The sequence below is a fragment of the Anser anser genome, assembly GCF_964211835.1.
Source record: "Anser anser genome assembly, chromosome: 8".
Taxonomy (NCBI): Eukaryota; Metazoa; Chordata; class Aves; order Anseriformes; family Anatidae; genus Anser; species Anser anser.
The window spans coordinates 26,915,031-26,937,368 of record NC_139728.1 but is presented as its reverse complement, the minus strand read 5'-3'; the positions used below and the strand labels follow the sequence as shown (position 1 = coordinate 26,937,368).

The 22,338-nt window shown below is 42.4% G+C and overlaps 1 protein-coding gene across 10 annotated transcripts in view; it reads left to right on the top strand.

The window, feature by feature from the left end:
• The window catches only part of GLIS1 (GLIS family zinc finger 1), a 192,635-nt gene that overhangs the window by 5,598 nt on the left and 164,699 nt on the right, over nt 1-22,338 (top strand). The window contains exons 1-2 of one of the 10 annotated variants that reach the window (XM_083846628.1): nt 2,037-2,119; nt 4,485-4,639. The exons of 6 other annotated variants lie outside the window; for them this stretch is intronic. The gene's annotated coding sequence lies outside the window, so the exon portion shown is untranslated. 3 more of the 10 variants (XM_083846627.1, XM_083846630.1, XM_083846629.1) reach the window with 3 other exon arrangements.

Here is a 22,338-nt window from a genome sequence, read left to right as displayed (position 1 = left end):
TCTGCTGTTGAGAAGGTGCATTAAATCTTGCCACTGCAACCGCCTGTGCCTGCTCCCTTGGTTAGCAGGACAGTCCTTGCCTAAGCAGCAGCTTATGCTGTTGGGATCTTAAGTAAAAGCATATGTTTGGGTTATATGACTTATTAGGTGTATTGGCTGGTCTTGGGCCTGATTCTGCCATTTTCTTTTGTACACCTTGTCCGCGTTCACCTAAATTATCCCACTGAAGCAAATGGGACTGTCTAGGGCTGATAAATATTATCTGAGCTAATAAGGAGACCGGGAGTGGTGATAACTTGTACAGTGATCTCTAAACTTCCTATGTTTTATATAGAGCTGTAGCAATGCTTTTTTAAAATTTTATTTTTCACTGCAATTCACTTACAAGCCTGTTTGTTGTATTATGCATTTGCATTCTCCCCTACAAAAAGGAATTTAAAGGTTTATTGGAACTGAACTTGCAGTTACACAACTCCTTTTTATGTCCTTTTTTTTTTTTTCTTTTTTTTCTGATTTCCCTGCTTTGTAGGGAGAGAAAGGGGAGGAAGCTTCAAATTGGAGAATGTGTGCTGAAAATCCATTTGGGTTAAATTGTGACTGTCCCCTCCTCTGTTAAACTGGCTAAAATGCTTACTCATTTTGAATAGGAAAATAACTTTCGGTTACTTGCTGCTGACGGTTCTTCTAGTGATTTGTGTTGCAAAATCGGAGTCACTGAATTGAAGATGACCCTTTCATGGGATTAATTTAAAAGAGGTTTAGTTGCATCTAGTAATTAAAATCTTGTCATTTAGGGATTGTTAGTAGAGAACGTTTAGTGAATACAAAGCAGGAGATCTAATGATAGACCTATTGGATAAAGACATTCAGTACTTGTTAAAGCAAGAAAACCCTTCTGCTTCAGGGAAAAAAAAAAGCTGTTGGAAAGAGGAAGATAATAAATATTGCATCTATCTTGATACTGTGTAGAACTAGTAAATAATGTCAGATTACAGGAAATGAGTCTGATCTGTGGAAGAGATTTTGTAACTTCTTGAGTTTTACTTGATGAAATAAAAGTAAATAAGAAATCATTTACTCTGGCTTTAAAATGGAATAAAAATGTGGCTTATTATATACTCTGCTAAAAGAGACGGGAAGAAGATATTTTCCTTTCTTCTTTAATGAGAAGAAAAAGTTTAAAACCCAAATCTGTGTGTCACTGTGTTCCTGTCAGTAGCCTTATCTTCTACAAATACTTGGGACTCCAAACATTCTCAATGATCTATTCAGCTATATCTAAATGATTGCTTGTATGCTAGAGTTCAACCCTGTAAGCACATAAGCTGTTGAAGCATACGCGAAGGGGTTTTAGCAGATTTGAAGTTACGTGCTGGAGGTGCTGGGAGATTCGACTGAGCAAAGCTGCTAAATGTAAAGTGAGTGTCTTCTGGGAGATGGCACTTCCTTAGGGCAACAGAGCTTTATTTCACTTTCAGTGAGCAAAGATGCTCAGTGTGTTGAATAGGAGAGACAAAATTTTACTCCAAATAATTAAAATCAACAGGAGTCTTGCCACGAACTTCAGCTGGGTCAGTATTTCAATCCTAATATTACAGAAGTCCTTTATCCTGTGTACAGGGCAAAGCCTGTAGAACAAATAACAAGCTTGTATTAAATCCATCTGTAAGCTCCGAAGCAGAATAATGTATGGGCTATGTACGAAGGGAAATTTGGAATTATTGTCAATATAATTTCCTTGTTCGGCACCAGGATTAGCATTATTCCAGAAACGCGAAGCTCTGCCGTTCAGTGATCTGAGAACGTTGAAGATGTTGATGGCCGGGTAATTGGAGAGGGAATATAGACGTAAACCACTCCGCTCTGTACTCTAGGTTTCTATCATTATATGTCAACAGGCTTGAACAAGGCATGCAATCTAGTAATTATTTCACAGTGCCTGAGAACTGCTTTTAATAGAGCGTTGTTTTTGTTTGCTTTTTTTTCCCCTCAGCCACCAAGCGTCGTTTCCCAGCACACTGATGCAACTCAAAGAATACAGGGTTCCAGCGCAAGGGCAGTGCTCGCTCACTGTGGTACAGCGTAATCTGGCTCTACAAATGTGCAAACAATAGCAAAAGTATGTGTTTCTGAATATGGCACAGCTGTTATCTTCTCCCGAGAGCAGGGAGCGTTACAGTGACACAGACAGAACGGCCAGTTAAAACCACTCGTGCCATTTTATTGCGTTTAAATGGGGCATGTAAGAAAGCAAGGGCCGGTTCTTCCATCCAGATAAGTATCGGTTCAGGCTACTGCAGTGCTACCTTCCTGCACGGCCTTTGAAGAATAGAGGCAAAGAATTCCCCTTTTCCCTTCCCCTCCTCTTACATTTCTGGCACCCACTATGTGAAATCTCGGCTGGAACCTGAAGCTTTCTGTTCTCAGAATCTGTGCTTCACCAGTAACCTGGAACAAGGATTTTTTTTAAATTACAGTCATTAGTTTGGATATATTAAATGGCTGTTAATCATTAAGACTGTAGAAAGGAGGCTACTTGGAAAACAGAAGAAATATTGCCAGAGCTGCAATAGGAAATAGATGCAAATTATGTGTTTTAGGTTATTTTAAGGTTTTCTGCGTTTAGGAATTGCAAGGTTGGATTTAGTCAAATCATCCCAAAGTGCTTGAGCTCCTTCTCTCTCTAATAAAGTTTTATTTTATTTTATTTTTTGTTTTAAGCAATTGTATTAGTCTAAATCTAATATTCATGTCTGGCTTTCCTGTCATTATGTGTGAATGTATATGTGATTATTTTGCATAGTGGACTGGTAAGGAGCACTGTAATTGAATCTGCCCGATCAAATTTATTGTAGGGGTTAAACAAATGCAAAACATCTTAAACTGCTTTTGATTCTGGCATTTACGTGTGTGATAAGAAGAAGGCTTTGTGAGTGCTTTAGCATTATCAATCTTTTTAGATTGAGAGGAAAGCAAATACATTCTTACGAGTGTTTTTTTTTTTTTTTTCATATTTAACCAGAGGGAAAAATGACACTGAGGCGACATCATCAAATACTGTAAAACTAATTTTTTCATACAGATCTCCATTGTTGTTTTAAGTGCTTAAGGGGCTGGCTGGTTGGTTTATTTTGGAACTTGCTGAACTATATGAAGTGTGTCTCCAGGGGCCTGGTATTTTAATACCTAGTAGAAGGTTGTATAACAGTAGATGATGTATTTTGCCTGCCTTCCTATGTTGTAAATAAATTACATGTGCTGGCTTGGGAGAGAGTATCTGAGGTGTAAATCAAAGGCTAATATAAGAGGGAAAAAAAGAATTAAGTGATATTTTGTGACTGATTAATTTTATTTATACATTTATCTATAATCAAAAGATTTAAGAGCAATATTATGTGTAACAATGTTAACATGAGGCGCTTTCCAAGAAGAGGTAGAGGGTCTAGTGTTCCTTTAAATAAAGTGCTGTGATTCATTGCCTTTTCACAATTTGCTGTGGTTAAGTTGCTTAAATACTGAAGTCAACAATCCCCATGGCAAAGAAAGATAATGTGATTTTAAGCGTATTGTAAAATTGAAATGTCATAGCTTCCAGTTTATAATCCTAGCTAAGTCTTGCTTGTAATAAAAGGAAAATACAGATTTGTGTGTCAGTTTTTGGAGCAGTCTTCTTTGAGTTTAAAGAATCATAAAAGTGCTTCAAACAAGCCACACAACAGTTTATTAATATGAATGTTTTGCTAAATACTGCATGCTTAATGCAATCCCCATTCCTTTATAATAAGTTTAAATATTAATTCTTTGGAATGCTAGATGCCTAAAGCTAGATAGAAATGCTGTGCAGTTTCAGATATCTAGGAGTGGGCTTGTGAAACAGGATATTTAACTGGGAGAGATGAGTAGCACATTTCAGAGTTATTAGGGCAGAACAACAATGCAAGAGGATGGCTTAAAAAAAAAAAGTTACATGTTTTCTGTGCATGAGGCTTAAATACCTTAGACTTGTTTATTTGAAATACAAGAGTAGATTTCCTATGTATGGAGGCTCTAGATTGCATTTTTTATCGTTATTGTGCTTTACTTCTCTCTACCCGCCTGCCCCTCTTTGAAGCAGCTGGCTTTGATTTAACCTGAATCCTTCACAGAGCCCAAATGATCAGTCACTGCTGATGACTGCGTGTCGTGTTCTTTGCTGGAGCATCTCCACAGACTGGACGCATAAGGGAGAAAAACAAATAGGCCAGGAGAGGAAAGCAGCAGTTTGCATTTGTTTCACCCCAAAACAGATCTCTTCACTTGCTGTTCTTGTGTAAGTCCTGCCTGCCTCCCAGCCTCTGTCTGGGCTGGGCAGAGAAGGGAGAGTTAACGTGAGAGCAGATAAAAAGAGGAAATCTCTGTTTTTATTTCCCACTGTTTTCCAGAAAGGATTTAGCATGAAGTTTCCTAACTCCTGCTTTGCCCTGCTTCTTCCCCTGAAATTGCAGGGAGTTGTGGCATTGACTTCAGGAGGAGGCCAGGACTGAATGCTTTTGAAAATCCCGTGCACAGAAGAGCAGCACAGACTAGAAGATCCAAGTGTTAAACCTGCTCCTGGAGAGAAAAGTGCAAGCAGAAACAGCCCAGTAGCTCAGATGCCAAGGTCAGACAGTCAGAACAGCATGTTCATCTTTAATTTCCCTTCCTGTTCAGGACCCCACGTAGGTCTAAGGTCGGTGCGATCTGCTGTCTCCCATGAGGCAGGCAAAGAAGTGGTGAAGGCAGAGAGAGAACACAAAGACTGTGCCAGCAGCTGGCATGGCCAAGTGTATGTAAATGTTTGGGATGAAGAGGGTTAGGGTGCTTGGACTCTGTTCTAGGCTGTGCCATTTACTTGTATTGTTTGGGGGCAAGTCTGTTTATTATTCAGGACGTTTCTTCAGCAGGAGTGTAACAGAGTGCGGTGTGGAGAAATACAAGCCCGTTCTGGAGCCAGAAGCAGTACAGTTGTGTCGGCACACCTTCAGGGCCAGCTGAATTTTCTCTGCTGAGGGCCAGACTTTGTTGGTTCAGGTGCAGCGTTCAGGTGGTGTGGCTGTGCTGTGTTTGAGGTCTGACCTGGTGTTATCGCAGGATGCCACACTGCAACGTCTGCGGCGCTTGCTGAGTGTGGCTGCTCCCCTTCCGCTCAGCGTGCACGTGGACTGGATTTCTCTTTGTGCTACCTGAAGTACGTGGTACTTGCCTTCACTGATAAGTCTTCTTGAGTGTGAGTGGTGAAGCGACCAAAACACTTATTTGTTGTCTTTGGGAGAATAAGGTTGTTAATGGAACATTTCAGCTGGGTTTCTTACTGCTTGGCGTCTGGGTTATACTGCTAGTTGCAGGAGAGTTGCTGAGGAGCAATATTCTCCCACTTATTTTAGTGCTTGAAATGCTTAAGTGAGGGAAAAGAGGCTACGTTAAGAGCTATGTTGAGGGAGCTATGCTAGAAATAGCCAATAATAAGTTCCTGTTGGGACGAGAATTTTCCCCCTGCCTTGCTGGAGGAAGCAGCTTCAGAGTTGCCCCTGCCTTCCAGCAGGAAGGAATCCGACGGCTGCTGTTCTTCAGGCAGGGGGCACCCACTGGGTTGTGTGCCTGTAGGGCTTGGGGCACAGGTAGCTGCTATAAGGTCCCTGATCCTCATCCCTCCAGCAGAACAGGCTTTCCACACAGCTGAAACTGCCTTCCAGGACTCGAAGAGGAAAAGGCAACAGCAAATTCCTCTTTTCTGGATATCTGATTGTGGTAACGTTCAGTTTCCTTGAAGTCATCAGAGCTGGTTTATGTTCAACTGAAACTGAGTTGGCCTCGTTCCATTCTCCCTAGATCTGGTGCAGATCTGAAGCAGCACCATTTTAAACCAAGAGTGGATAAAAATGAAGCAGACTTGAGCCATGGGGGGTTAGTGCATATAGGTTTGTCTTCGTGGTATGGACTTAGTTCATGTGGCAAAAGAAAGATATCTCAAGTTTTTAATTTGAGCAGTTTTACTTCTTACTTTTCCTCTTGCCAACTCACTGCAGATTGGCTTCTATTCTTTTTCTCTGAGTTCTTGAGCTATTCAGTAAAGTTTGTTGACTTGTCATATTTTCATGGGGATAAGCTACAGGCTGTGCGAATGGTTCTCTTTTCAAAACAAAGATGCTGCATTTCAGCATCTCTGAATGAACAGACAGGAAATTTAAGGGGATGTTTGCCCCTAGAGCCCACTTGCTCTTTCCCTGCCCTCGAATCTCAACTTACTCATTCTACTTTCTTAGCCTGCTGGCCTCTGTCTTTGACTTTGTGCAACTTTCCTGATGGCTTATTTTAAATATATATAAAGGGATGTAACTTATTGGAATTGTGGGCTAAATATGTGGAAATGTGGCAACTAGTGTAAATAGCTTTTGGCCTGTTGAATGTGTAAATATTCAAAATCTGAGAGGGTGATTTGGCTAGCTTTTGTTGGAAACGTTATTCATGTGAGATCTCCGTTCTGTTGCTGCATCCCATCAGAAGCTGTTCAGCAGAGATTACTGGCGTGGATACTCAGACCACTTCGTCAGAATTTGCTTTTATGCCCGTTTGCTTGTAAAATCACCACTTCCACAAATACTTTTACAAGTGTGTATATTTTGCTGGATTAGTCATAGAAAGCAGATACAAAGGGGGGCAACAGCTAGAAAGTGAGAGCAAACCATCTCAGTGACTAATTGCGAATTGTGTTTGGGCCCTAATGTGTGATGGCATTGGCTACAAGTGCAATTTATTTGGCGAGTTTGCGTAAAAACACAAGCATTTTGCAGAGGCTTGCTGCTTCAGTGGTATTCAGGTTGAGTTTCTTAAAATGGGACTAACCATCTTGGGGAGCTTTCCTTGCCAAGAGTTAGCGTTAATGTCTACAATGGGGTTTTTATTAGCTGCTGGAGAAGTTGCTGGGAGACATGGAAATTAAGAACGGTAAACAGAGGTGATAAAGATGCTTTATGCACGGGATGGCTGTTTCGGCAGCCAGCAGTCACTCTGAAGTGACAGTTGGGCAGTTTCAGAGCCTGGAGATAATACGCGAGTTGAGAGGAAACTTGGTGAAGGACACCCCTGTCTTATAACCAACTGGAATTTAGGTAATAATGAAATACGTTAGTAACTGCCGCTAGAGAAAGCAACCGGAGAGGCTGGCTGCAGCTTCCAGTGTGAAGTCTCCTGACTGCGTTTGTTAGTTTGATGAGCAACCCAGGTTTAGAATACAAGCTAGATATTAATGGTAAGGACCTTCTAAACATGATATCTGCTGATTTATAGATTAGATTACACTTCGTGTGCATGGTACCCACACCAGTCTTGTTCTGCTTGTATGGAAGAACAAGCAGAATGTGTCCTGTTGCATCCTTTCCAAACCTGAGTGTGGCAGTAGGCTTTCCCCATCGGAACTAAGTACCTTGCGAAATGCGCGTAGCATTGAGTGCCTTCTGCCTCTTCTACATTGGTTTATTCTTCCACAGGTTTTGTGTGGACTGGACACTAGGGAAGAACTTTAACTACGAGTACACTAACCTTTTGATATACTCTGCCCAAGCAGGCTGTGAGGTGTTTATCACTGGAGTTTTTAAAGACAGGCTGCATGGAAATCCTTCAATGGGATATAAGTGCTGGTACAGTACTATCTTTTCTGCAACGTTTTCATTCCCACACTGACCTGCTCAGGCATGATGAAGAGTTATAAGAGGTCTGTCAAGCTTTGGACTGCTATTCTCTGACCTGCTGAATGAAGTTCAAATCTCCCCTTGTCTATGTTAGTGTTTCTGGACACTCGTTTGTCACGAAAACGCTGAGAAAGCACTCACAGACTGAGTGAGGGGCTCTAAGAGAGAAGTGGGGAGAGCCAGCGGTGGGACAGCTGGGCATGGAGAATGATTGATTTTTATGCGCAAAGCAGTTGTGAAATGTTCTGTGGTATTCTGGGGACATGCCATTGCTAACACACGATTGCCTGTTGGGGATAGAAAATGCCAGCCATTGTTCTGAAGAAGGAAATAGCCTTATTGATACTGAATTAGGCTCAGATTGAATTATTATTATTCATTCGTAGTACATCCTGTTTTCCAAATACAAAAATCGACTGGCTATACCAAAGTCCTCCAGCACTATCAACCTTTCATTGCTGCTCATATCTACAGAGTTACGTTCTAGGTGGAGTTTACACTATTCTGAACTGAGGTGAATTGTGACAGAAATCTGCATTAACAGGGAAGCTGTTCTGCTTCTTCGAAGAGTCAGTCTCATCAAGCGTGTTCGTGTCTTAGAACAAGCCCAAGAGTGAGGCTGGCAGAGGTAAATGTGTTGGTGGATTAGACTTAAGCTTCTGGGAGACATTTTGAGTCATCACGTGCCACGTTGACGGGAAAAATAGCTGTCTAGAAAATAATATGTGGCCTTTTGAATGGACGAAAAACTGACTGATCTGTAGAAATTGAGACACGCACCAAACAACTATCAGTGGCAGTATTTTGTACAGAACTCTGAAAGGTCGTTTGGTTCCCAGTGTTATCTAACAGTTTCTACTGAAATCCTGACAGAAAACGTTTGCCACTGCCAGTACAGTTTATCTGTTGCTTCAGATTAAGGCAATAATAAATAGAAATTAGAAAGTGACCAGAGTGAGACATGGATTTCTTAATCAAGGATCAGGAACTGGACGATGGATATTTTGATAGAAACACTTGAGACTATTCCTTGTGATGAAGAGTATGAACTGTTCTTACAGATGGCAGGCTGTATGTCCTGGTAAGCAGTGACAAAACAATTGGGATGAGATTGGTATGGGAAAATATATTTCTAGTGGGGTATGAGGTGATGTGATAAATTATTAAAAATCATAGGGAAGTGATGTTACCTTTCTGTTAAGCATCAGTCTAGCTGCAGGATAGGCTAATGCTCAAACTTTATTAAATTGCTTTGAAAAATCAAAGGATTTGGAGAAGAACTGGAAGATGCTAACCCACACGTGGTACGGATGGATTAATGGCTCAAAAGAGGCAATTCGGTCAGTTCTGGAGATGCACTAGATGAGAAAAGTATGTGACCCTTGAGGGCTCTTTTGGGTACAGATAAATTCAGAACAAGGTCTCATGGCTGGAAACCAAAGCCAGGGAAGATCAAACAAGAAGGAAGACCCATGGTTTTGATTTCAAGGATAGTAAACCTGGCACAGCTTAACAAAAGATATGATAAATCCTCTGGTACTTGGGAGTCTCTGAGTCAATTTTGGTCGTTCCTATGGAAGAAACAATTCATTTCAACCATGGACAAATTGCACTCAACGATAGAATCACTGGACCAACAAGCTGGACCATCCCAATGGCTTTCACTTGCAATCTGTAAAAGATTGAGTTGCTTTCGCTTGTAATCTTTAAAAGATCGAGTCCCAGGTCACCTCCTGCTGCCGGAGTGCTCTTCCTGCATGTGCCTTCTGCATTGCAATCCTCAGGCTTAATGCCCATGCTGAGGCCAGATTTAGGGCTGCTGTCTGGGCTTCATAAGGAAGAGCAGGGGGCAGGCTGGGGAAGGAGGAGTGTTACTGCTCCTGAATCACACAGTTTTGACAGAAATTGTGGTAAAGCAATCGCTAGAAACTACTGTTTCTTCCAAACCCTCCCTTTCTCTCCTCGTGTTATGTCTCTCCTCAGCAAACAGCACCACTCCTCCATGGCTAGACGGGGCTCTGTTCAGAGACGTTGTGATGGAACCTCCAGTCTCCTAGGACCTGGGCTGAGACCAACTAAAACCAAGTGCTGGGTTTAAAACCTGGACACGTAGGAAAATGGTAACAGCTGTGTTCTTCCTCCTCTTACCAGGCCCCGATGATTTTCAACATCAATATCTTCCCTTTCTTTGCTTTCTGAAATGAAAACAAAGGCGCTTAGCCTCCTTCCTAGCACGGCAATAGTGACATACTAACACAGTTATTACAGCAAACATTGTGGCCCTCCCTGGTCATGATGTTTTCTTTCTGTGGGGAGACTGAAATACTAACTCACAAATAATGTCTTTAGAAGTCATATTAGTCACACATTTTTAAGACATTCCAAAATCATACCAACCTCCTTCTGAGCTTGTCTGTTGCTACCAATGATTCAAAGTTTTGAAAACTCTCCTTTAGTTTTGATTTACATTTTGGTCTTGGGCACTTGTTATTTCTGGCAAATGCCAGTTCAGTTTCATTAAAGAAAAATCTGTTTTACAGCCATGCAGCTCAGATCTGCTGCGCTTCTAATAATTGATGGCTGGTTTCCTTATTTCCTGCATTGTAGAAAAATAAGGACCTTGTTAGACCTAAACAAGCCTGCATAAAGTCACAGTGTGAAATATCAGGTTGGGGGTGAGCAGAGCAGCTGTGGGCAGGTTTTACAACTTTGGGCCACAGTTGATCGAGGCAGCCAAGGGAAACTGAGATATACCCATGTGACTAAAATTCGGCTGAGTTCTTTGGCTCCCTGGCCCGAGATTTATATTTGTGACACCTTCCTCCTCTGTCAGTCCCTGGGCCAGACACAAGTCTGTCTGTATATGTACTTAAGGCTCCGCACACCCTGTGGTGTGGCCGCTGTGCCCGCTGCTTGCCGTGCCACTGCGGGACACGTCTATTTCCAACGCTGGCTGTCTTGCTCCAGCAGCCCACAACAGTACGAGTGTGTGCTTTGGAAGAAAGCAGCTGCCATGTGGTGGGGATGAAAAATCAAGAGCAAACACTTTCAGAATTTCTGCAAGTGGGCAAATTAATTTCAATCTCAACTGTCATCACAAGGACCTTTTTTAATTCCCTTTTCCTTTGGGTGGTATCTTTGATTTATATTTCTGAATGAGGCAAGTGATCACCCTTTGGTGCCCATTAAGAGCATGCGTGGTTCAGTTTCCATATAGATTATAAGTTACAGAATCAAATCAGTTCATCAGTTTTTATTACTGCAAACAGGTTTCTTGGGTTTAGGATTTTTTTTGCTGTTGTTTTGATTTTTTTGCCTTTTTTTTTTTTTTTTTAAGAGCCAGTGGAATTCAGTGATACCAACGTTAATTGAAAACAACCTGTAAGTCTTCATGAAGAGCTAATTGCTATCAGGTATTCTTCCACAATGCAACAACTGTTGCACTGATGCCTCCTACCATACTGCCAGTCCGTAAGTCTGGTAGCAGAGATAGGATCCTACCTTAGAGATTCGTGCAGTTAAATGGCTCCTGGGAAGCCAAGCAGTGACACTTTAACAATGTTATAAAACACAATTTTTTTTTTCTTTCTTCTTTTTTCCCCCTCTATACTTATCAGGTCCTGTCTGTTTCCTTTGAGAACTGAGTGGCTGTTTTCAGGCAAGACAACTATGTGATGAGCCTCCTAGTCCTTTCTCTGAAGGACTTGGTCCTCAGAGGAGGTACTGAAGAGTTTATAGAAACTGCAGAACCACCGAAAAACCAAGCCTTGAAGTTTGCTCTGTTAAAGGTCTGATCAGAGGGGTATTCAAGCACCTAACTCCTACTGACGTCAGTGGAAACTCAGTGCCTAAATACCTCTCTGGATCTGGCGCTTAGTCTTCTGGTGTTGGATGTTAACACAGTTCGTGCTTTCTGTGGGTCTCCTTTTATGGCATCTTCTGAGTGGTGCAATAGTATTAATTTTGAATTCTTCCCATCATGAGTTCCAGCACACGATGCAGACAGCTGCCTAGAAAGTTGTGCCATGTGATAATCCACTGTTCCAACCAGGAGCTAGGCAAGGAGTGGGGTGGGAGAGCGACCCAGAGAAACTACACTGCTCTTGTATTAATTGTTACTGAGGAAGGATGGGGCTGACATTCAGGCATTGAGACTTCATTGAGGGGAGAGCTACAATGACATGTTTGTTTGGATGAAAGTCCGGGGAGAAGTGGGAGATTTTTGTTGGCGTTTCCCCCACTCAGTACTGATCTTATCATGCTGCTTTAGTAGCAGAGCTCCTCTGGCTCCTTTCCAGGTGATACCATTGGAGTCCGTCTGAGATGTGCGAGATAAAGGATCTCAGGGAATTACAAGTATTATGACTTCCCTATCATCCAATGCTGATGAGTAGAGTTTTCTGACCTAGAAAACTAGCCTGTTTTTAAAAAATTCTGTTATTGCAAGAAAAAGCAGCACAAGAGCTGGAAAGTGGAGCCTGACGTGTATAAGGGCCCTGAGAGCAGCTGCAGGTTTCTGGAAGACTTAATCCTCTGCCAGCAAAGGGCCCTGGTGTTCAGCCAGGTTTGATGTAGCCTGGGAGATCTTGGGAACTGTGCACCATACGCTAATTCTGTGCCTGGCACTGAGCACATGAAGCGTCCTCTCAACAGATAAGAGAAAATATCTTGTGTGCTTCCAGTGTGTCTTGTGAGATGCTCTGGAGGTCTGAGTCGCTACCCGGCATCTGGGCCAGTTCGCTAAGTTTGTGGTGGGCCTCATCAGGGTGCTGTGGGGATGATTGCCCTACTGGGGTGCTGTGCTAGTCTCATGGTCCTGTACAACGCCTGCTTTTAACATGGGGCTGTAGGTTTGGTGGTGCTGCTGACTGAGTGACACGAGAGCAAAGGCTCCTGCAGTAACAAGAATCACCCTCGTCTTCCTTGCAGAGACTCAGAGCAGTGGTGCTGTGCGTCTATTTTGATTATTTTCAGGTCAATTCAATAGTGATGCTTGGCAATACTGTGGGGATTTTCTAGTGCTGGAATGCTTTTATGGCTTGGTGTGCGACTCCAGCCATGTGAGGACTGCTGGCTGAATGTGAGATTTACTACTTTGACTCCTCCTCCCTTGCTTGTACCTGCTGTGATCTTTTTCCTGCTGCATTTTCATCCCATGGCCTCTTCTTGTCATCCCCACAACACCCAGTCACGGCTTCCCCTGACCTGCGCTGGGACTGACCTGACTGGCACCACGAAGGTGTACCCAGGAACTCGGAGGAGCTCTGTGAGGTGTGTAAGAACTGGAGGCTGAAGGGCTGGGAGAAGGTGGCAGTGGGGTTGGGTATGGAGGGAATGGAGCACTGGGAAAAGGCAGTTGGAACAGGAGAAATTAGAAACCAACGGGGACCAACTGCTTTGTGGAAGAGTAAAGGCCCATCTGCACAAAGAGGTGAAGCTGGACCTGCATGAAATAAGTGTGTGCACAGGGTGTGATCAGAGTGGTCACTAAAGAGAAAAACAGATATTCCTTGTATTCTTCCTAGAACTTCAGAATTTATCTATTGGCTTATGAGCTCCTCGCTTTTCAGATTTCACAATACTTGCGAGGAAAACATCTGAGTTTCTTTCTCAAGGACTCTGGAGCTGTTCACAGTCCAGTTTCTCTGGTTTTAGATAGCAACCAGAAATGTTCACCACTTGCCAGATCCTACAGAAGTTAGTAGAACCTCAGGGAAAAAAACATAGCTTTTAGCAGAGCTAAATTGAGCGAGCCACCTTGCAAGTTGGCCAGCTCTAGGACATGAGGAGCAGTATGGTGTGCGGAAAGGTGCTGGGGGACGGACTGGGACCCCGACACGAACATTGGCCCTTCTTGCTCATGCTGCTTCAGCGCAGAAGGCTGGGCAGGGATGGGGACTGATCCCAAACCCCCTGGCTTGGTAGCCCCTGGGGTCTGGGAGGGACCACCACACGGCCCATCGCATCCAGCTTGTTGCTACTGCAGGCAATCGACACTCGGTCCACGGAGCATCTGTCCCACACCACCCACAAGCCACAAAGCACTCCCCGACAGCCTATAACAAACTGAGATCATTAGTGGAAAATACCAAAAGCCACAAACTGCTGTGCACAGTAGAGAGCAGGAGAGGTTGAAAGCACTGACCACGGCCTGCAACTCTGGAAAGGCAGGGAGTTTCCTTCAGTGAAAATTCCCAGATGATCCAAACGTCAAATCTGATTTTTGCCTTAATGCACTGTGGGTGGGGGAGGCTGCACCACTGACCACCTCGTGTCTTTTGCATGCTTGGACAACCGGGGACAAGCTGGTGTCCACCAACCCAGGAGTGGAAGGGCTGCTCGTGGGGATCCCGTGCGTGCCCTTCGGACTTGCTGGTGCTAACAGCAAGCACAGTTCCATGCGGCACACAAGACAAGGTGCTTTTTCCCCCTTTTTTTTTTCCTCCCCCCCTCTTTTTTTTTTTTCCTCTCCCCCTCTCCATTTTAATAACTGAACCCAACAGCTCCTCCGAGTTATGAGGGATTTTTACAGCGCAGTTGCATGGTGGAGGGACCTGGTTTTCATTGTGCAGCCCGGGATATCAGTTTTAACCCAGAGGCAGTGATGTTATTTAACAGGTGCCTTAAAGGCATAGTGCTTATTTAATCACCGTCTCCATATCAACATTATGTAAATTGAAATTGCTTAGGTACGCAATTAATTGTGAATGCTTTAGACGTTTTTAAAGGCATAAGACAATACCTGAAGTTCCATTTTAAGAATATCCAGGTCAAAGGACACACATGTTTTTATTTTCTTATTTGAGGTATAATGTGTTCAAGGCAGATTTATGGCACAACCTTTGTTTATTGACTTGTACTTTTCCACATGAAACTAATGGAACATGACAGATGATATTTATGAGGCATGTGTTCCTGATTAAATCATGTTAGACATTAAAACCTGATAAAAGAATGTATTTTAAAGGGTGGATTAATAGAAAAGGAGGCAGCATTGATTGGGGAGTTTACACGGAACAAGACACATTGGTCTTAGACTGAGTATTTATAGGTGAGATATGTGGTTATAAAACTTTAGAAGCTGAACAGAAAAAGATTAATAAGCCTTTGCTTTTTGGAAAGTTTGAGTTTTGTTTTTCTCCCTTTGTGAGCCACTGGCCACCTCGTATTTCTGGTCTTTCAAGCACATTTATTCAGTTCTGCTTAAGAACTTGCGAGCCTTTATGGCCTACTGCTTTTACTTCTGGTTCTATGTGTATTCTGTGTACTTTGGGATTCCCAGTCAGCAGGTCTGTGCTGGCAGCCTTTGACATTGCTGAAAACTGCTCTGAAATGTGCTCTAAGTTCTGCTCATATGGGTGCAAATTGGGTAAACCAGCAAGAGTCAGATGGAGCCGCTCATTCCCACCTTGATTTCTGGGGCTTTGCACAGAGCTCTTAGTAAGAAGTTAGTAGGGAATCACCTTGTGTAAGATTTTGCATGTCAGGATTAGAGTATGCCTCAAAGTATTTCCTGTGGAGAGCAATTAGAGGATTTTGGTAAACATTAAGAAGTGGGAACAGCTTGAATTTGTTTTCTTGTCTTACTGAATATTAAGTCTAAAGGGAAAGCAAATACCTGCGTTCTGCTTTCAGTTACACAGGTGCAAACCTGGACTAGTTCCACTGATTTCAGCCACACTGATGTAGCTAAGGACATGTTCTGGCTCTTTGCAGTATTTTCATTCCTGAGTTTTAGCCTTCTGTGACTGAATTTGTGGACACGTGGATTCTTCTTAAATCTGCGTCCTCTGTAGGGGTGGCAAATTGCTGCATAAAAAAATAGCCTTGAGTTCGTAAGCTGTGTTTTATTGCATTTTTATGTCATATTAGCTTCAACTTTTAGAAGCACTATTCATTAAAATATAAGAAAATGCTAAGTATATTTTTTATGACAATAAAGTAAAACTGCATATTGTTGTGCAGTATTCCACTCCTTCCTGTAACCTGTTCATCACTACTGAAAGACTTGTGCCAAATCATGAACTCTCTACTTTTCATCTGAAAGCCATATCTATTCTGGATAAAATATGGTAAAATGTGTTAAAGTTGTAGGTTTCAAATATTTAAATGAATAAAGAGCTTGAAGATCTTCTACAGGAAGGAATATAACTTACAGACACATTCATGAGTTCCTCATGTTTGGATGTTCAGGATAGATAAGTAAAATCTAGTGGAAAATAAGAAAGCTGTAGAAGAAATACAGTTCATTGTGAATAGTGGTGTTTATATAAGGTGTTGTGCATTGGAATTTTATAAGGTTAAAGCAAGACCTTGCACCTAGTATCATGAAAGCAAGTTGTATTTGAAAATTTGCTAGCTGAGGTAAACTGGCTGGTAGAAGACACAAGAAGACACAAGAAGACACAATGCTGCTTTGGCTTACAGTAGCAGTGGTACTCCTAGGCCTTATGAGGGCATCACAAGTGTCTGCCCTCATAGCTGGGCTGTACAGTTCTGGAAAAATAACATTTTTAATTACCAGTGAAAATGGCTGGTGATGTTGGCCAGCACCCAAGTGGTGACAGACATCCTCCTTTCCCCAGCCAGGATCAACGCTCCCCACTCTATTTCTGGTAGATCTTCGCCAAGTCTGTTTTATGTGCCGCCAAGAACAGATATGCTGTGTGTCCCCCTACCCCAGGGCCTAGCTGCCTTTCACAGGTGCTGCCTCCCCTTTCCTGGATGTTTCACCAGTCGCCTTTGCTCAGCTTGACTCGTTCTGTCAGCAGAAACCATTGGGACTCACGTTTCTTCTGAGTCTGTGTAAGCTGAAGGAAACCTGAGTTCCTTCATCTCCAACAGATACTGCTTCACTTGGAAAACTGGTCATGCTATTAATGATTTCCTGTCTCATAAAAGAATTGTCCACGGAGTCAAAGTGTTGGTCCAAGGCTGCCGGAGCGGAAGCCCTGCCGTTACAACTTTCCTCTCAACATGGCTTCCTGCTGAAAAGGCCCTTGCTGGCTCCCGCAGCTTCACTGCTTCCTTTGCTCTGTCCTGCCATGCTCTAACAGAGCAGTTCTTCCTCTTTGGCCTCTTGCTTTTTCTTTGTGTTGCCTGGCTTAGTACTGTTCTGTGTTTCTGCATCTCCTTAGGGTGGAGGATGCAGACTGATGGTGTGGGGCATTGCTGAAGGAAGCTAAACAGGCTGGGCAGGAGGCCTTTAGAAGATGCCTACAGTGGCCAAGTTATACATCAGGATTTCCCCAGACGGTGCTTGAGAAGCAAGTAGGACCTGTTAGGTCCTTGTAAACAGAGGACAGACTCGAGAGAAACCCAGCTGGTATGCAGGCCGAGACAGTCCCAGCAAGTGTCGTCACACCAGGGTAGCTGAGCACTAGGTGTCACTGAGGTAAAGTCCATGTCAAACATGCACTGCTGACTCTTACAGTGCCTTCTAGGTGGTAACAGACATGTTTCAGTCCTTATTATCTAGCATGTTCAAAGCATTATTCTAGAGATTTACGTTTATGCATGCACATATGCACACGTCTCGCACGAGCGTTAACCCAGCTCTCTGTGCTGCTGGGAGGCAGTACTGCCCTATTTTCCACTTCCAGTAAACTTCCAGTTTATAGGATCAAAGAGTAGAAGGGAAACATAAAATCCAAAGATCGTGAGAAGTTTCTTTTTAATCTGTGCTTCTAATATCAACAGAAAGAAAAACACCTATCAGCTAATACTGATTAATTACATCTCTGTGCTGGCAGCCAAGAATGAAGAGTATCATGCCATATAGAGTATATAAAACGTGTTCTTTTCATGAATCAGCCAGGGAAGGCATCCAAGCACTTTCAGTAGGTTGGTAAAGAGTTTGGCTAATTTTCAGATTTTGAAGCCATCTGGAAAAATTTAGCCAAAATTATCTGCCTCAGAGTCCCAAGATAAATCATTTTCCTACTTATACAATTGTTCATCATTACGCTGGTCAGCTTAGGGCTGATTAAACTGTGAGATTATAACCTGGGCTTTTATAGTTTTGATGGCAAGCATGACATCAATATGAGCTCCAACTAAAGGTAATAACAGAAAAAAATGAGTTTAATGGGATGGAATACTGACTAAAAGTCTTTAAAGGGAAATAATCCTGTTTAGCTGTATACTTTGTCAGACACTACTTTCTGATGAACGTTTAATCTAAATATTTCAGCATGTGCTGTATTAGATGCACTTATATATTTACATATTAATATGTACTAAAGATACATTATATAAAATATAAGTAACCTTTTTTTGTGAATCAAAAGAGTCCTACACATTACTGCATAAATTATGTTTATTGCAAGTAAAAAATTTAAGAGCAGCAGCAAATAATTCCCTCTTAAAAAGCAGCTTCATTATATTCTTCAGCTTTTCCCTGCATTCACTCATAATCAAACTCTTGTAACTGAGATCAGAGGGGGAAGGAAGACAGAAAGTGCATGTTGGTATTATTTTGATTTTAAATGAAAAGGAGTTAATGAACCTGATGCTGTGTAAATGGCACATAATTCATGGATGTGAAACGTTCTTGCATTTTATGTGCTTGAAAAAAAAATAATTTCCAGTGTTACTCTTATTTTTAGAAAATATTCTGGAAATCAGTGATTTTGATTCTGGAGACATCAACCCCCGCCTCCAGTACATTGTCCTTATGTACTTAAGTAGTCTTGCTGACCTCGAAGGTCTGCTTGCACAAGTGTGCTATTAGTGAGCTTGGACTCGCAGACCTGGCTGTGAGGTGCTGTAGATACATCCGATTGGCGCTCTTGGGTCGCGTAAGGCCTACATTCTTTGCACAGATGTTGTGGCTTGACTGCGTGTGTAAGAGCTGCAGCCAGTTGACAGCACTGCAGCCTCTCAGCTGAGGATCGAGGATCCCTGGGAATGTCTCACAGGCGGTGTTTACAAGACTGAGTCCTTAATTTAGAATTTTCATTTTGCCAACAGAGGTGATGTATTTTGCCTTCTAATTCTAGAAAAATTTATTATGAACGTGTAGTGTGTAACCTAACAATGGCATCTGTCTCTGGTTACGGTGCTGAAGTCTGGCAGCGTGGCTGCCTGTCAGATCTGCGTTCTGGACCTGACTGCCCTGGCTCATCGATGCAATCTTGAGTGAGTCAGGCAGCTTGTCTGTGCCTTGGGCTCCCTGCTTCCAGAGTGAGGATAGCGATACTTATCTGTTTTTATAAAGTGCTTAGAGACTGAGGGGAGAATATGTGGTCCAAGAACACTGCATATAAGTAAATATTGTAACCCACAAATCCTCAGAGCTCGGCTTTCGAGAAGGGCGATCAAAAGTAGGATTTTGCTTAATGTGGAACTGATGAAGCTACTGAATGCAGCAGCCCTTAAGCGCAACCAAAACTATGTGCAGGGAGAAAGAAACCTCTGGTGCACAGTTCTGTCTGTGCCAACCACTACCCATCCCTCTCCCCCTCCCTCCCTCCCTCTCTTTCTCTCTCTCTCTCTCCCCCCTTTGGAACGAGGTTTTGAATGCTAAGAATTACTCAAAGCTCATAAAATGCAGGGCTTGGAGCTAAAATAACTAGTATTTCCAGGACACACATCATCACTGAAGATGATAATGGTGTGTGTGGGTGTGAGGACACGTGTGTCATTGTAAAGAACTAAGGAGTCCTACCAGGCGGAAGAGTTCTCTGAAGCAAAGCTTAACACACATTTCAGGCACATGCTTTAAAAGTCTGCCGACACTGAAAATCTTCGTATTTTCATTAAGTTGCTGCCATAGGATCTGTATTCTAATGCAGTTCCTCTGAAATGGGAAGGTAGACTTTCTTCTTCGTGCTGTTTATACTTTCATAACTCTGTGATTTTCACGTATTCTAGCAAGGGTAATATGTCAGGTTTAAAAAAAAAAGTTGTTTCCATTCATGCTGAGTCAGAATGACGATCATTTTACAGTATTGGGGAATTAACACTTATTTTCTTAAAACTGATTTGCTTCTTTTTTCTTTTTTCTTTTTTTTCCCCCAAAACAGAAGTGATGCATGGAGCAGCTTCTGTGAATCTTCTTGACACAGGTTCTGTAACAATCTCAGGGTTACGTTACGCAGATCGGCAACCCAGGTAGGGTGAGAGGGGCAGTTCTCATTGGCGCACACATGGTGGGGACAGTACAAGAGGTCAAGTATGCTTCGTGCCTAGGAGGAATAGCTGCAAGTCCGAGGCTCAGGATAACAGGTCACAGTGGCTGGTAGAAGAGCCCTGAAGAAGCTCTTGGGGTGGTGAGAGCAGAACCCCTGAGGTAGGTGCTGGGCTGCAGTTTCTTCAGGTTTAACCTGGGGTTAGTTTCTGAGCTAAGTCTCACAGCTCTTTAAAAAGTACTTGGTTGAATGGAAGGTTTCTCCTCACCTTATAGTTCAGCAGACATGTTGAAGCTTTTCCCTACCTTACCCTTTTAGTCTCACTTTGAATTCACTTTGAAGTACAGATTCCTCATCTTTCCTGAAATCCCTGTGCAAGGCTTCTTGATGTGATGGCTGCATTTCCACTGCCTGTTTTGGGGTTTCCCTTTTGTTCTCTGTACATTATCCCATTGTTTTACTTAAGTGCAAATGCTTAGAAGTGACTCTGTAGACTTGAGAAGTTGCTGTTTGCTCACGGAGCCTTCTGGTACCTGTATGTAGTTATCATCCAGATTGTGTAAAAACATATAGAAGAGGTTTTAGAGTATTTTTTAGTGCTAGGTTCATACAGCAGTACCACTGAAAAAACTGGTCTCTATCGGGCCCTCTGTACCTTCCCTAATAGTAGGTTAAGTAGAGTCCCAGATTATGTTAAAGTTGCAGTTTTGAGGTGTTTCTTCTCTTCTATGTAGTTTGTTCAGGGTCTGATTTGGAAATATGACTGATATTTTAATACTCATGTCTAAATACTTACCGAACCCTCCCTTGCTTCTAACAAAATCCCTTTCTTGTCTACTGCTAGTACTTCTTTGTTAAAGGGAGCTGGGAAGTTATTTGCATTTGGAAGGGAATAAATAAAAGCAAACTAACATTAAGGTGCGGTTACAAAATCTTGCAGGCCCTTTGAATGCTGGGCGTCTGCTTATTTTGGAGTATTTGCTGGGTTAAATGTAACATGGGTTTGACTGTGATGTGTCATAGACTTATCAAAGCCAAATTACTCATTAAAACAATGCTGAATTGGAACCATAATGCAGTAAACTAGCATATAAATAAAAGGTTAGCAGAAAGGTAACTTGATATATGAAACCATAAAAGAGATTTCAGAATTAATGAGGGAGACAATATTTCTCCTGTAGAGACTTAAAGATTTGGTTGAAACAGTGTAACAGCAACACATTATTTATTTCTCATGTTGCCTTATTCTTAGGCCCATGGGACCAGACAGGAAGGAATTAGAGAGCCCTATATTACAATTTAATTGCTTGAAGGAAAAATATTATTTTTTATTGTTAACCATTAGCTGCTTCTAGTTTTATTAAAGTCATGTATGTCCATGCTCTAGCACCAATGTTTGCAGCATGCAGTCGGGGCTAAGAAAATAGTTCACATTGCTATAAACCCTGCTTAGTAGGGGAAAAAAAGGGAAAAGAAAAGATGGGTTGGAGCAGTCCTAGTGTCTGTTCAGGTGTTACATGTCTAAGAGCTGCATTTTCTTCCACTTAGAGCAGATCTATGCAAAACCAGTCCTGATCTTTCACTGAAAGGTGTTCACATACTAAATCCCCTGTTTTCTTTGGGTTGAGCCATGTGGAGCAGCTCATGCTCTTTGTTATTTTGTTTTCTTTTCTTTGTGCTGGCTTGGAATTTCCGTATAATGTATTTTTTCATCACTTAAAATGTTAGTGGTGTTTTTGTTTGTTTTGTTTTTTAACCACAGGCTAGAATTGTGACTTTATTTGTCCAGAGACATCCCTGTTAAATGGACAGGTCTGTTTTTTTTTTTTTTTTTTTTTTAGGCAGGTTTGGTTTTTGTTGCAGGGCTGAGGGACAATGAAAGTCTTCGGCTGCTAAAACTGTTGCTCAGTTTTGCAAAATAAAAATTCTCATGTCAGCTATGCTGCGATGACTGTCCCCTACTGTGCTCTTGGCCTGTGGCAAGGGGGAGACAATGTAACTTAGTTTGTCTCACCATGGAAAAAATATTTGAGACGAATGATCTCACACCTGCTTCGGGCTAAAAATGCTTACTGTATGAACAGACAGAATGGCTCAACTGTTAAGCTGGGGTGATTTGACCACATGGACAGATAAGTAAAGCTGAGACATGTCTGTAATGCAGAAAGCATTGTGGTAATGGCTGAGTAGCAGTTCAGTCTTCAGTACATCTACTCAGTGGCCTGACAGGTCAGTACTGTCATCCGCTGCCTTGTGTAGACTGAACATTTGCTGTCTGCCATAGAAGTGGGAGGGCAAATCCCATCCCTTGATCCTTTGCTGAGGTTCCCAACAGTAACGTTGACTTTGATGCAGCTACGAAGAGACCATTGCATTCACCAGCTGGTTCCTCTTCCGAGTTCAGCTTAGTCTCTGAGGTAGGTTTAAATCTTCTGATGGCTGAGAGGCAAATGGCTTTCCAGCCTGTGGGTAACATGCCTGTAGGAGTATTTGAAGGTGTT